Source organism: Equus przewalskii, chromosome 16 (genome assembly GCF_037783145.1).
Source record: "Equus przewalskii isolate Varuska chromosome 16, EquPr2, whole genome shotgun sequence".
NCBI lineage: Eukaryota > Metazoa > Chordata > Mammalia > Perissodactyla > Equidae > Equus > Equus przewalskii.
In genome coordinates this window covers 55,531,189-55,545,998 of record NC_091846.1, presented here as the reverse complement: position 1 = coordinate 55,545,998, position 14,810 = coordinate 55,531,189, and the positions used below count along the sequence as shown (strand labels likewise).

General features: G+C 34.4%; 1 long non-coding RNA gene across 1 annotated transcript in view; it reads right to left on the bottom strand.

Annotated features, from left to right (window-relative positions):
- Positions 1–14,810, bottom strand: part of LOC139076499 (uncharacterized) — a 65,354-nt gene that overhangs the window by 24,683 nt on the left and 25,861 nt on the right. Inside the window, exon 5 of the long non-coding RNA XR_011528192.1 lies at positions 7,855–7,970. This is a non-coding gene — a long non-coding RNA (uncharacterized lncRNA). The remainder of the gene's footprint in view (positions 1–7,854; positions 7,971–14,810) is intronic.

Genomic DNA, 14,810 nt, shown 5'->3' with positions numbered 1-14,810 from the left:
TGCATACTTAAGATTTAACACACATGATTTGTTTCAATGTGCTCCTGAACTATAAAAAAAGAAGGCTAAATCAAATGTTTCTTATAAGCCCCTGGCAATTTCTTTCATCTATAAATTCACCAAAAGTATTATTATAAAAAGTGAGATACAGGACATTAAGGACTTTGGAACTTAAAGAAATGCAACTGAATGGTTCCATGAAAGCATATGTTACAGCAGAACAATCCTGAAACCTGAAACAATGTTGACTCTGTTGTGACCTATCAAACTTTGATTGGGTTTCAAAAAGAGTAGAATAATTAAGAGAACAGATTAAGTCTTTAAGGACTACAATTTTATGATGACACAGACAACTGAAGAAATCATCTTAGATTGATGAAGCCCAGTATAACCTTTCGGCCTCAATTGATTGGTAATTTCAGCATAATGGCTTAGACTTCAATTGTCTAATTAATTACTCTTCTCCTTCCATTTACTTGCTAAATATATACTATATTACATGCTTGAAATATAATTATATTTCCTACTTGAACTTTGCACAAAAGTTTACAGGAGAAGAATTGTGTAATAGTTTTAAGAATTTTGAATGAGTTAGAACTTAAATATTCAATTCGCAACATTAAAATTAGGCACTTGCTACATGAAAAATGTTATAGGAGCTCTCTGGGGAAAGAAAATAAAGTAGTCCTGGGGGCCAGCCCGGTGGGGCAATGGTTAGGTTTGCACGTTCTGCTTCTCAGCGGCCCAGGGTTCGCCGGTTCAGATCCTGGGTGTGGACATGACAGCACTTGTCCACATGTTGTGACCCACATGCCATGCTGTGGTAGGCGTCCCAAGTATAAAGTAGAGGAAGATGGGCAAGGATGTTAGCTCAGGGCCAGTCTTCCTCAACAAAAAGAGGAGGATTGGCAATAGTTAGCTCAGGGCTAATCTTCCTCAAAAAAAAAGAAAAAGAAAAAGAAAAAGAAAAGAAGAGAAAAAGAAAATAAAGTGGTTCTAACCTCAGGGAGTTTACAACCTACAAAGATAAGATATATACTCTATTTTAATTGTAGAAAAATAGGACATCATTGGCAGTTTTTAAAGAATGCCACTAGAAAATTTGGGGGTTTCTTTTAAAGTAATTTAAGTTTGGGGCCATTTGGAAAAATGCAGTCATCATATGTGTTTCGTTGGCTGTTATGCAAATAGTTGAAAATCTTAAAACAAAATTTTAAAATATTGGAGTATTGAATCTGAAAGAGGTATTTTAATTACCTTGCTAGTTTTGTTTCTTTTTCTGTAAAATGAGAATAATGTCTGAAATTTTGTAACTTCTATAGTTTTTTGACTAACCATTCTAAAAGGAAACAATCAAATCAGTTTTTATTTTCAGTGAATCATAATTTTTCAATTTTAGTTATGTGAGATATCAAATATAAGTTTAGAAAATTGAAAAAGACATTTTATGGTATCATAAAAATTTCAGAATTGTTGTCTCTGGGTACTTCTCTTTGATTTGTGTTTATATACATAAAGTAGATTACAGCAGCTTTAATATAACATTACATATAGTTTTATAATTTTACTGTAAAGCTAACAATCCCATAGCCATTTCTTATGTAGTAAAACCTAATATTCAATTACTCAGTAGTTTGGTTCAAATGCACAAGTCCAAAGTTTTAACAAGCAGAGAGCAGTGAGCAAAGCCATGCATTTACTCACTTCTATGCTTTATTCTCTTTGCCTCTAACTCTATTTCTTTTCTTGGCAGAAGAATACAGGAAGAAATCATATTCCACTGCAGCATAACAATAGAAAGAGTCAATACATAGTGAAAAATGAGAAGTGGCTCAAATGTAGATGATAAATGACCAATCCATTGTAGTATCAGAGAAACAGTCTCTGCCTCCCAAGAAAGGGGGATGAGTGGAAAAGGGCCAGTGTTACTGTAAACAATAATGGCGTTTACCAGATTCCGTGATATTTATTGCACACTTTTTTATGTCAATATCTTCTTAACATTTCCAAACTGAATACCATATGAGAAAGTAATGCTCATTATTATGATAGTGATATGATTTGAATAATATTAGATATATGTACATAGAACTTTTTACCACTTCCATAAAATAACAGGATTATAAAATAGTGACTGAATTGAAGCAATATCATTGCCTATACACTACAGTAGAATCCTCATGTTTTAGTCTAGGCATGTTTATTTATTAAAATAATTGTTTTATATAATTATGAGTAATCCTACATGACTAAATTATTCTATCCAAAATATTATGAATTTATATCATATAGTAATTATTTGCTAATTTCTTTTGGGTTCGATCATTTTTGTAGCTAACCTAATTCAATTGTGTCTAGTTAAGGTTACTTAATTAGAGTTATTAAGAACCAGTTTGCATTTTGGTAGCTTGTATAGCAAAGAGTTTAGTATGGCTCTGTCATAGCCGAGTTGGAAATTAATGTTAGTGACCTTTTCAAGGTTCCTAAATAATAGATCTAATTTGGTTTAACTCATTATCAGATGGATCTAAAGGGAGTGAAATTATGAAAGCACTAAACGTTTTCCAGTGTCTCAATACGTGCTTTAATGAGAGAGTTTAACCTTACTATTATTATTGGTCGGAAAGGGTTACGCTTTTATCCTTCAGCAAAACTTTGATTTTATGACACTTGTATTTTTCACTAGAATGGTCAGCTCTCCAACTATCGGATTTCATGTTACAGATGGTATTTGGTATAACTAGACATTAAGACATAACAAATGGAGTATTCCAGGAGGGCATTACATCTTAGGGTATAATGTTATGGACGTTAAGACTTGAAGCCAAGAAACTAACAACTGGAAACAGCAATAATCCCCAAGAAATGAGTGACATGGAATGTCATGTTACTATTATACCTTAAAATTTGCAATATCAAATTAAGAAGAGAGTCAGATCAGAGCATTTTTGAACATTATTTGCATACACATGACATCACTTATAGTCAGCCAAAACTATGTCTCCCACAAGCTTTTTATAATGTAGAATTTTTTTCATCATTTTCGCATAGATGATTAATGTGGTGCCTATTAAATTTTCATCCCTTCAAGCCCAATTGACTCACTTGATGAGTAACCAAGTGCATAGACTGGAAACAGAATTATTTTCTTTTATAAATGTGGGGTTTTTTAGTTCATAATATCTTAAACTAGTATGATATATTTCAAGAAGAGAAATTTCAGTCCATATTTACGCTGGCTTTTTAAAACATGATTGAGGAATATTTTGACTACAGCCTTTATAATAGTGTAAAATTTAAGACTAATACAATTGTCAGTGGTGTATGTATCACACAGCTCAAGGCCTTTCAAGGAGGCAACCTCGCAATGGTGTCAGGGAGATACATCTTAATCATGCCAAGTTCAAAGAGAAAAACAAACAAAACCAACCGAGGATGATAAAAATTTTACTTTGTTTGATTCAACATGTAATTATTGGTCACCTACTATGTGCCAGGCAGCTGTGCAAAAATTCTAACGCCAAACGAAACAGACTAGATTTCTGCTCATCTGAATTTACATTCTATAAGAGATTACAGAAAACAAAACAAAAATAATGGTTAAAATAAACTGGAATAATGAAGAGCTATGAAGAAATAAAGTGGGGAAGGGGCTGATCACTTTTTTTAGGGTGCTCATGGAAGTCCTCTCTGAGGAGATGATGCTTGAACTGAGTGAAAAATGATGAGACAATCATTTGAAAATTAGGAGCAAGAGAGATCCTGGTAAATAAATCATTTATATTTTATATATATGACAAAACATCCTGATTTATAAATGTGCATGGAATGTTTAAGGACTAGAAAGAAGGCCTGAATTTCTGGTATCTAACCACAGGTAGAGACGAAAATGGAGAGGCAGAACGAAGCCAGTTAATGCCCTGTAAGACATAGCAAAGAATTTAGATTTTATTTCAAGTATAACAGAGAGCTTTAAGCAGGCAAGTGATCCAAGTGACATGTTTAAACAGCCATTTTGGCTTCGTTAGTGAGAATGAATTACTGGGGGCAATAGCGGAAGGCAAGGAGCTGCTCTTGCAGAGTTTGGGAAATACGTGATGGTATCTTGGGCAGTAGCGGTAGTAGTGGAGATGGACAGAAGTGGAGAATGAGTGGTAAATTTTTGGTGTCCAAGAAAGATCTGTATTGGAGCAGATGTGGGAGTGAAGGAAAGAAAAATAGTTGTGTGTGCGTGTGATTTTTAATCAATCAACATGATGGTGGTATCTTTTATTGAGAAGGGAAGGCAGGAGGAAGTAGGTTTTAGAGTTGGATTTTGAACTTGGTAACTTTGAGATACCGATTTGCATATTCTAGGTGGGCTGATGGACATGGAAATATGGAGCTCAGAGAGAGGTTAGGGAGGAAAATATAGACTTGGAGTTCATCCTCAGTCTTTTATGGATAGCTCCACTTTATAGAATTGAAAACTAAGCCTATGGTTGCATTTAACTGGTGTACTCTACCTGCAGGGCAGATTTATTGAAAATTGCTTGTAAACTTGATTTTAGAAACCAGGGATGTAGGAAAGGTATGAAATGTGTACTCTCTCTAATATCTGAACATTTTTCCCTTAAATCAGAAGACTATGTATGAAACCCAGCAAAATAATCATTTATGAAAATCAATTGAAAACAGAAAAAAGTGTGGCAAAGGATAAAAACAGCTTGTGCCATAAAGCTACAATGTAAGCTATAAATTGAAATGCTTAAGCTCTTTGCTTTAAAAAGCATATTTCTGAATGAGAGCGGAACAATTAATCTTATTCATCACTAATAACAAAAGACAACTTCTTTTTCTTCCCCAAAGAGGAAAGATTTCTGGCAAAGGGAGATTAGTTTTAGTAATCAATAATAAGACAAGAATGAGGATGAGGCTTTTCTTACTTGGGAGTTCCTCAAAGGTTGGACTCTGTTTTATTTTACCCTTGCTTGTAGGCACCTCTGGGGTCTGGTTAGCTTTTAAGAAGCATACACCACATTTGGTATTTAGTCCAACATTTGACTAGACAGCACAATAAAAAATATATCATATTTTCTTCATGCAACCATTTGTTTGCACCATTCGGCTCACCATCAATAACCGTCTCTAATCCCAAAAAATCTAAGTGTAATTGAACTTAATCTTTTAAGTAGATTATGATTACTTTTCATTTTCTTTTAGTCCGGCTGCAATTCAAATATTAGTATTCAACGTTGTGTTGCATAAGGATAGTTTTCCCTTTTCATGAGGCTCTGAGTGGCTTCAGTTCTTTCCATATTTGTGTGTGATGCCATGTGGTAAATACTCAGCTTATTTTTAAATGGAAAGTTAAAGGCTGGCTGATAGCTCTGCTTAGCTTCTCACAACACAGCCTCATGGTGCTATAGAGTTATAGTCTTTGGGATCATTTATGGGGGCCGCAGCAATGACGCAACAGTTGGAAAGCCTTGATGCTGGATTAGCTTCTTTAACTAGCTCTGTGATCCTAGGCATGGCTCTTAATTCCAGTGAATCTCAATTTTCGTACCTAAAATGAAACTGCTGGACTAAAATCAAGAGCTCAGAAAATTTCTGTAATAGGCCAGATAGTAAGTATTTTAGATTCTGTGGACTAAGATGCAAAATCTACGATGTTATGTAGATACTATGTGCATATGGATATTATGTAGATATTATGTATAAAACAAGAGAGAAAACAAATTTACAAAAATTTGTATTGGCAAAATTTAAAACTCTATTTGAGACCCTGAAATTTAAATTTTATATAATTTTTACTTGTCACAAAATGTTGTTCTTTTGATTTTTTTCAATCGTTGAAAAATGTAAAAACTATTCTTAGCTCACAGGTGGCATAAAAACAAACAACAGGACTGACATGGCTTGTGGGAGGTAGTTCACCAATCCCTGGGCCAGATTAACTCTAAATTCCTCTAACAAAGGTCAAATAGAATCTTTATTATATAGTCATTAAAATATCTCAAAATATTTTGACTCATGAAAATTACGTAGAATTTTCAAAACTATACAGGATATTTGTCTAAATTTTTTCCATTTAGTTATAGATATTTTAAGTTATGCCTGGGAATTTTATCAGAATATAGTTATAAACGTGTATAAAGTAAGCCAGGGATAAAATAATGATTGAAGAGGACTGACAATAAACTAATCATGTTTGATCAAGAATTATGGGAGTGGTTAAGGGTCACATCTTTAGAATCAGATTGCATCAATTCTAATCCCTGCTCAGGCTAGCTGTGTGAATTTGATCAAGTTATTAACCTTTTAGGTCCTTGATTTTCTCACCTGTAAAATATAAATGACTACCTCATAGCAAGGTCGTAAATATTAAATGAGTTAATACGGTTACAATGATTAAAAGAGGTTTTGATACATTACGTACTAGAAAGTATTAGATATCAATAGTAGCTCTCTATTTTGTAAATAACTTTACGTAACTCTCAAAACAATTATTTCTGTTATGTAATTTTTTTAAATCACTATTTTACAAATAAAGAATCCGAGGATTAGAAAGCAACTTGTCTGCGAGTGCTCTGCTCAGTGGCAGAGCCAAAATGCAAAACCAGATTGAAGGGACTTTAAAACAAATGCATTTTATCTGCAGAACTGGGTATTTGATGAGAGATTATCAGTATCTGTCCAGCCCACCCTTCTGTGACATTTTTCTGACATCCGTTTTGTTGTTTTCCCTGGGATTGCAGGTACATAATGCAATCTTTGTTATATTTCTCCTTTCCATACCCACTTCGAACTAAACACATGATGGTTTTTTTATTTGACACAATTAAATTTACCCCCTCTACCTAACTTGTTCTAGTACTGGACAGTAAGTGACACTCTAAAATTTCTCTTCTCTTCCTTCCATGATTACACTTCCTAAGCTTCATTTAAATCTCTACATTGTAGCTGATTTTAGCTAACCAACAGAAGAAAAAGGAAAAAAAAAAACCCTCAAACTAAATAGCACTAGGATGTGACAAAATGGCTTAATTCAACAATATTCTGCAAGGAGTGGAGTATTTAAAAATTTTAATAGCAGTATTGTAACAAATAGATGCCTTTTTAATGCTAGCATTTCAGTAGGATTGTTTGGCAGGAAGAATGTCTCTTAGTGCTTCAAATTACATATAAATAAGATATGCTGTGGAGCTAATCCACTTTTTTTTTAAAAAAATAAGGAAATCAGAGAGATTGCTTCTCCATCATCTCAGAAAATGAGAATGGAGAATTTTGCCTTTTTGCTGCTTACAATGTAACCAATAAAATTGGTAAAGCAATTCAGACTCTTACCAGTATAAGATAAATTCTTCTCCACCAAAATCAGTTATAGAATTGGGGTAACTATTATACTTGATTTTGAAGACTCTGTATTACTTGTATACCAAGAATCACATTTCTTTTTATTTGGCACAGAACCTGTGAATTAATCTATAATATAGTATTGTTGCTACTGTAAGAGTACTAATAATCCATGCTATTATTTTGGAGGGCAATTCATTTTGCCTTTCAATGCCAAAAGTGAAGAAGGCTAAGATATCAGAATACTTTTGCTTAGGATAGGAAACATGATTTCCTCCCATGAAATACTTCCAATATAATCTGTGTTGACTCTGCTTTTTATAGAACTATATTCCATGATTCCAAAGGTCCAAGAGATATAAAAATCAGTGCCTTCCAAAGATGATTTCTTGACTTTAAAATTTAGATGAATACTTCATTAAATAGCAAGTAATAGTTCTTACCATAGGATTTCACTGATTTCAAGAAATATTCTGAATCTCAGTGAGAAATGCATGATATATATCCCACACTTACTGATCTCAGAAGCCACTATCCTCCTGTGACTCACACCACCTTTTGTTTATTTGTTTGTTTTTCCAGAACACTTATTTGGAGACTTGCAGGGCAGAAGAGAGAATTGCCTGATGCACCTAATTTAGGAGGGGAAAAAGCAAAACAGAACAAGCACATATCTTAGAGAACTGAACTCATAGTAGTCTAAAGTGATAGACATAGAGTTAATTACTTCTCAAAGAAAACTAACAATTCAGAAAAATAATAACATTAAAGCAAAAAGAGAATCCATTGCCTTATTTCCCATCATTTTCCGGCATTTCTAAGTCCAATTGTGTGCCATTTACCATGAAGAGCTTGGCCTTTCTTCAATTGTGCCATCTGTTGAAGCAGAGGATAGATGACTACTTCATGACCTGGTGGTTCAAAATAGCTCACGTTTCAAGAAATATAGAACACTCCATCACACAAATTTTCTCTATTAATCTGAGTCTGGAAGCTTCATCCATTTAGCCCAGTTTCATGAGAATAAGATTAATTGGTCAGAATAGAGTATATTTTAAAACAGTGTACAATTCAGTTACCCCAATCCCACTTGTCTGCAATGAGTTGTCTTTTTCATACATGGACTTTGAAGCCTAACAAATAAAGTATTATTAGTAAACTGATAGTCCACAGCAGATTTGTATGCAGTTCCTTAAATCTGTGACTGGGTGACTTTCTCACCCAACTTTATAAGCAAGTTTATTTCCTCTAATTTGCTGGGTTAAAATGCTGATTGATTTTCCGTCTGAACTTATCACTTAGGACCAAACTTAATGAAATAAAAGGTCAATTGAGTCTTACTTGCCACTGTTTTGTTAAATCAGGAAGCAATTTCTGTGTTAAAGAATTCACCTCTCACTTTCTTTTAAAATAATTTATACCTGTGTTCACAGTGATAAATAGGTATTATTAAACATTAGAAAATCTGTAGTCTTTAGATTCTATCGACACTGTGAGTTGTTCCTGAGCAGGGCTTACGTCTTGGTATCTTTTATCTTCTTTGCTTATTTGTAGAATAATAGATGATTAATGTCAGTTGATTGAATGAACATTTATAAAAATATATATCTTTATGCTTTAAGTATGTTTGCAGAATGGCAACTCAAAACCATTATTTTCAGTACATTTTCAGAATCCACACTCTTCCCAAATCAAATATTTTCCAAACCACAAGGCATGATATTTGTCAATAAATATTTCCATTTCTAAGCCTATTATAGAGATAAAGCTTTCAAAGGGGACATAGAGCTTTATCTTTTTGATAAGTTAATCATAACATATTTGATATGTAGAGCTAGAAATAAATTTATATACAATTAGCTTTATTTAAAAAGCAAATAAGCCACTGTGCTATAATTCAGGAAAAGAAATGTGACCACAAAGAGATTAAAAAAAAATCTTTCAGGAGTCTTTCAGGAAAAAATTTCTTCTGTCAAGCACACACACACACACACACACACACACACACAATGGTCTAATAAAGAGGCACAACCTCTGGAACACTAACTCATGGAGGGTGGAATAGAACAGAGCAACACTCAATGTAAGTCTATTTTGAAAACTAGGGAAATGCATATTTTTTCTTCTAATGTAAAAGTCTAATAGAATTATGAGAAGTAAAATGGTGCATTTGCATAGTTTGTTAAATAAATAAAGCAAAGCTTTATGATAGAGTACTAAAACTATTTGTTAATAATATGACTGGTACAAATGTTTTACCCATGTTAAATTTGCCAAATGCATGTCACACAGTGCTAAAGTAAGGGTCAAGTATGTTTGCAAATAAGATTTGAGTTTCCTAGATGATTTTGAAATTTAAGCTTTCATTAAAAATACTTACTAGGAATTGTTAGTTTCTTTTTTTTTCTGCTTTTTCTCCCCAAATACCCCCAGTACATAGTTGTATATATTTTAGTTGTGGGTCCTTCTAGTTGTGGCATGTAGGACGCTGCCTCAGCATGGCCTGATGAGCAGAGCCATGTCTGCGCCCAGGATCCGAACCAGCGAAACCCCGGGCCGCTGGAGCAGAGCACGTGAACTTAACCACTCGGCCACAGGGTTGGCCCCAGTTGCCATTAAACTCAATCATATCTTGTCCCAATTTGCTTTAGGCCAAAGAGGATTAGTTATTTAACATTAATTTTCTTTTCTTGGTAATATTTTATAATTCTTGTAATCTTTTTTTTTTTTTAAAGATTTTATTTTTTCCTTTTTCTCCCCAAAGCACCCCGGTACATAGTTGTACATTCTTAGTTGTGGGTACCTCTAGTTGTGGCATGTGGGACGCCACCTCAGCGTGGCTTGATGAGCAGTGCCACGTCCGCGCCCGGTATTTGAACTGACGAAACACTGGGCCGCCTGCAGCGGAGCGCGCGAACTTAACCACTCGGCCACGGGGCCAGCCCCTCTTGTAATCTTTTTTTATTGTAAAACAATAGTCACATTCATGGGCAACTATTAAGTATCTCTGAAAAATTACAAAGTTTATTATTTTAAAAAGCTTTCATTTGTCAAAACAATTTGACATTTATTGTTTTTGTAAATCAACTAGTTTGGCATCTCGGAAATTTATTTCATAATTTGGGGCTATAAAATAAAGATTTGTATCTCTAAATGTTAGAGCAATAACCATATCATAAACCTTATAACACTGTACTGAAATCTTAAATTTCTATGGATTCTCTATAAGGAATCCTGTTTTATCTTATTTTGTTAGTGGCCTTAAAAAATTTTAATGGATTCACATGAGCAACTAAAATTAAGATTTGGTGTATCTTTCATGATCACTGTACAGATTTCCCTTTTTTTGACAGAAAAAAAATCTCTTTGAGTCACAATTTTCTTAAAAATTCAAGCAGATATAATAAAAATGTTTACTTTTTCTTGCTAAATTATTTAATCATGTTTAGAGGCATCAAAAATTTGTTGATTTACTGAAGGAGAGCTCCTAACTAAACCATGAATGTTTAGGGAAAATTAAAAAAAAACCCAAAAGTTTAGGGAAGAAATATACACCCCAGTTGCTCATTACTCCTCTGGACAAGAAGTGGAGAAACTCTCCAAAGTGTGCAGTAGGGATGAAAGGAGTTGATAGGAATCAAATAATGGAACTCCATTGCCTTTGTGTTGTACACACTTGCATCTTTCCGCTCCCGTGATGCAACATGGTTGACATCACTTTGAGATAAAATTAAATGTAATTTTGATGCTAGCTGTGCAGCATGAGTGCAGCTGCACAGAGGATTTCTCCCTTTCCATATGTATGTTCTGGGGGTGTGGCAAAAATGACAGGGAGCATAGTCATTTTGGCCTTCTGAACTGAGGAAGCTTTGAGACTCATCCTACCGATTATGCAGAAAAGAAAGAATCCTGTCATTTAGATGCAAGAAGATATTTTGTAAATTTGGCTGTTTGATTCTATGGGACTAGACATGATTATGAGTGACATTATTTCAGGAGATAATATTATGACATAAGTACTTTACCATTAGAAGTTTTCTGTGTTAACGAAAGTGCAACTCATTTGCAAAGGTTATTCGTTCCATTGATTTAGTTATGCAGTAAAATGTATGTCTGAGTTGTGTTTCACTTATATTAAGGATGATTTAGTTTTGTATTGTATTTTTGAGTTATGAAATTGCTTGAAGAATATTTCTTATGCATTCTCATGTTTATCCATTGTTTACGATTAACCTGAAGACAAGAAGATTTTTTTCAGAATATGGCTCCACGTATTCTATCATATTAAGAGTAATTTTATAATTGATTACAATCCTTCTTTTAAGCCAACTGTAAAATTGTACTCTTTAAATTTGTATGAACAGATAAACAAGTTTTAATTTACCTATCATATCACTCATATTGAAAACCAACCTAGAGAATGAAAAAATTATTGTTTAAGGAGAGACAGTGCCAAATAGAAAATACTTACGATGGTACTCTAAAAATGTGCCCAGGGTTAAAATATATCACCCAGAGACATTATTCATGAAACCTGCACAGTTAATGGAATCCCTCAGTTTGACTAATTGTTGGCATTAAGAAGGAAATTTCAAGGTCTGTTAAGAAGGAAAATGAAAACCCAAGTGCATATGTGGTTTGGAGTGTATAGCGGAGTCTGGCAAGGACATGGACAAAAAGTAATGAACAAAAATAATAGGAAAGTTACAAAGAGGGCTACGAAAGTCAAATGCTATAAGAGAGGCAGGAATGCCAGGGCCGATCCAGATAGCATCTTGATCTGTGGTTGAAGAATGATTACTCCCCAGAATGGCAGTATATACTGCAGCTGTAGGTGTGTGTCTCTTAACTCAAGCTGATTATTTAGGAACAAATATTAACGTTTGATAGATTTTTAAAAATTAGCTACCTATCAAGAATAAGAAAAGTGAGCACCTTCTACCTGAATAGAAATAATTTTAGTTAATAGATATGAGTTTATTTTAAAATCTTATTTCCTTGAAGACTTCTGTAGTAAACAATTTTAGGTACTTATTTAGATTTAATCAAAAAAATATTCTATAATACTCCCAAACTTTTGGGTTATAAACTAAGACAAATAATTTTCTATGTGATTTTAGTGAATCAAACAAGTGAGAAGAATGTCTAGGGCGATGAGGCAACTGAAATCAAGAGTGCTGAAATAGCTATTTACCTTTTAATTAGCCAATTTAAATCTCTCTCAAGTGGGAATATGTTCCATTTCTAAGCTGAGAAACATAATAGTTTTATGTGTGGTTTCCCAAAGCACAATGAAATGTATTAGTTTGAAAATAGTGTACGTGGTTGGTCAATAGAATTATTGAATGGCCAATATGTACAGAGTGCTGTCTTGACATTCATAGATATTCATAGATAATTAGTTCTAATTATGAGCAAATAAATACTACCTTTGAGTAAATAGGCATTATACTACTGCTTTAGATAGATCTTTGTGTACAACAGTTCAAGACAGACAAAGCACTCAACACTCATATTTTTGTTCAGTAGAAATAATGCTAACCAACTTCTATACTGAGAGTTTGCCAGACTGAGCCAAGGTACAGAGATGACGCCTCACAGCTAAGCTGTGTTTTATTAAATTGACCTCATGACCTGCAAGGATAGCTGCTTCTCCCAAGTGCTGAAAGACACTTGTGTTAACAAGTATTTATTGAACAAAAGGCAATGTGCTAGGTGTTGGGTACAATATGATAAATAATACAGCCCAGACTCTCAAGGAGCTCACATTCTAAAGACATTTCCCATCAAAATGTGCTTGCTGGATTACCTGTGTCAAAACCATCAGAGGTGCTTGTTTCAAGTGCAGATTTTTGAGCCCTGTCTTAAACTTACTGATTCACAATCTCTGAAGTTCTGTTAAGCCTTATTTTAAAAATAACATCCTACATACTTCTTCAGCATTTGTGCTTATAATATTGTTGAATCATAGATTCTTCAGCAGAAATTTATTTATTTTTTTGTGAGGAAGATTGTTGCTGAGCTAACATCTGTGCCAATCTTCCTCTATTTTGTTCGTGGGATGCCACCACAGTGTGGCTTGATGAGTGGCGCTACGTCTGCACTCAGGATCCGAACCTGCGAACCCTGGGCTGCCGAAGCAGAGCACACAAACTCAACCGCTATGCCAATAGGCCAGTCCCTTTTTAGCAGAAATGTATTTTTAAAGTGATGTAGTAATAGATATGCTAGGGAATTGCAAGTGTGGATGAGGGACTTGTAACCCAGCTTGGAGGGGTGGGAAGGCCCTCTGTAAGAAGGAACAACTAAGGCTGACTGTCACATGAGGCCACCCACTAGTACATGTCCTGTTTGGAATGGGGAACCTTCTGGGGATTTTCAGCTAATTCATAAACCAAAGGAAAGAGGTTAGAAAGAGACTGGTATAGATTGGGAAATACAGGGAGTTTGTTTAGGGGGAGAATAAAGGACACAAAAAAAGGAATATCAAGATGATTAGGCACCAAATCATCAAGGACTTTGAATGTTATGTTAAAGAAATTGGATTGTATCTTGTGTTTCAGTGGTTTTGATATTCAAATGCAAATAAAATTAATTAGTAAAAAAACAAGTCCAGAAAGGGAGACAATGCAGAATGTTTAACACTAAAGCTGCTCTGCTCCAGCCAGTCGTTGCCATGGGGAAGTGTGGCATGGAATTGCCAGCTTGTCCAGTCTTTCAAAAGTAGCCAAAAAATCTAGTGTATTCGTGAGGTTTAGGTTCAGCTGAAAATAACAGGATATCCTAAAATAAGTGTTTAAGCAAGAATAAAATTATTTACTGCTCACAGATTAGTCTGGAAAAATGCAGTCCTAGGCTAGACTGTCAGTTTTGTTCTGCCAAAACTATTGGGGGCCAGATTCTGGCTAGCTCCCTCCTCCAACATCCCTTGGCTACAACTCTTTTTCTGATTCAACATGTCCAGGCAGCAGAGAAAATGACCAAGATAATAGGGGAGGAGAGTGTTCTCCTTTAGATAAAGTTACTGGAAATTGCCACGGGATTCTGCTCTGTCTACATGTTCAGATGCAAGGAGGACTGTGAAATAGATTTTTTATTCTGAGCAACCATTGCTCACCAAACATTTTATTACAGTGGAGAAAATGCAGAATGGATATTGGGAGAATAGAAGCGTTTTGTACTAGATTCAATTACTTATGAAACATTAAGTATCAATCATCCATCTATCATTTGTCTATCTATCTATCTGCCTATCACTGTGTATGATCAGTACTAATATTATTAGAAAACAAAAATGTTTGAGTCATACATAGCCTCTAAGCTACCAGTTTGTTTATGGGAGTCTTTGGTTTACGGGAGTCTTTGGATATTATTAAGGAGCAGATTAAGCTATTCAATAGGTAGAGAAGGGATGTGTTCATAAACTATTTAAGTGGTCAAATTGTCTGGACTTGATGACTAGGTTGTTGGGT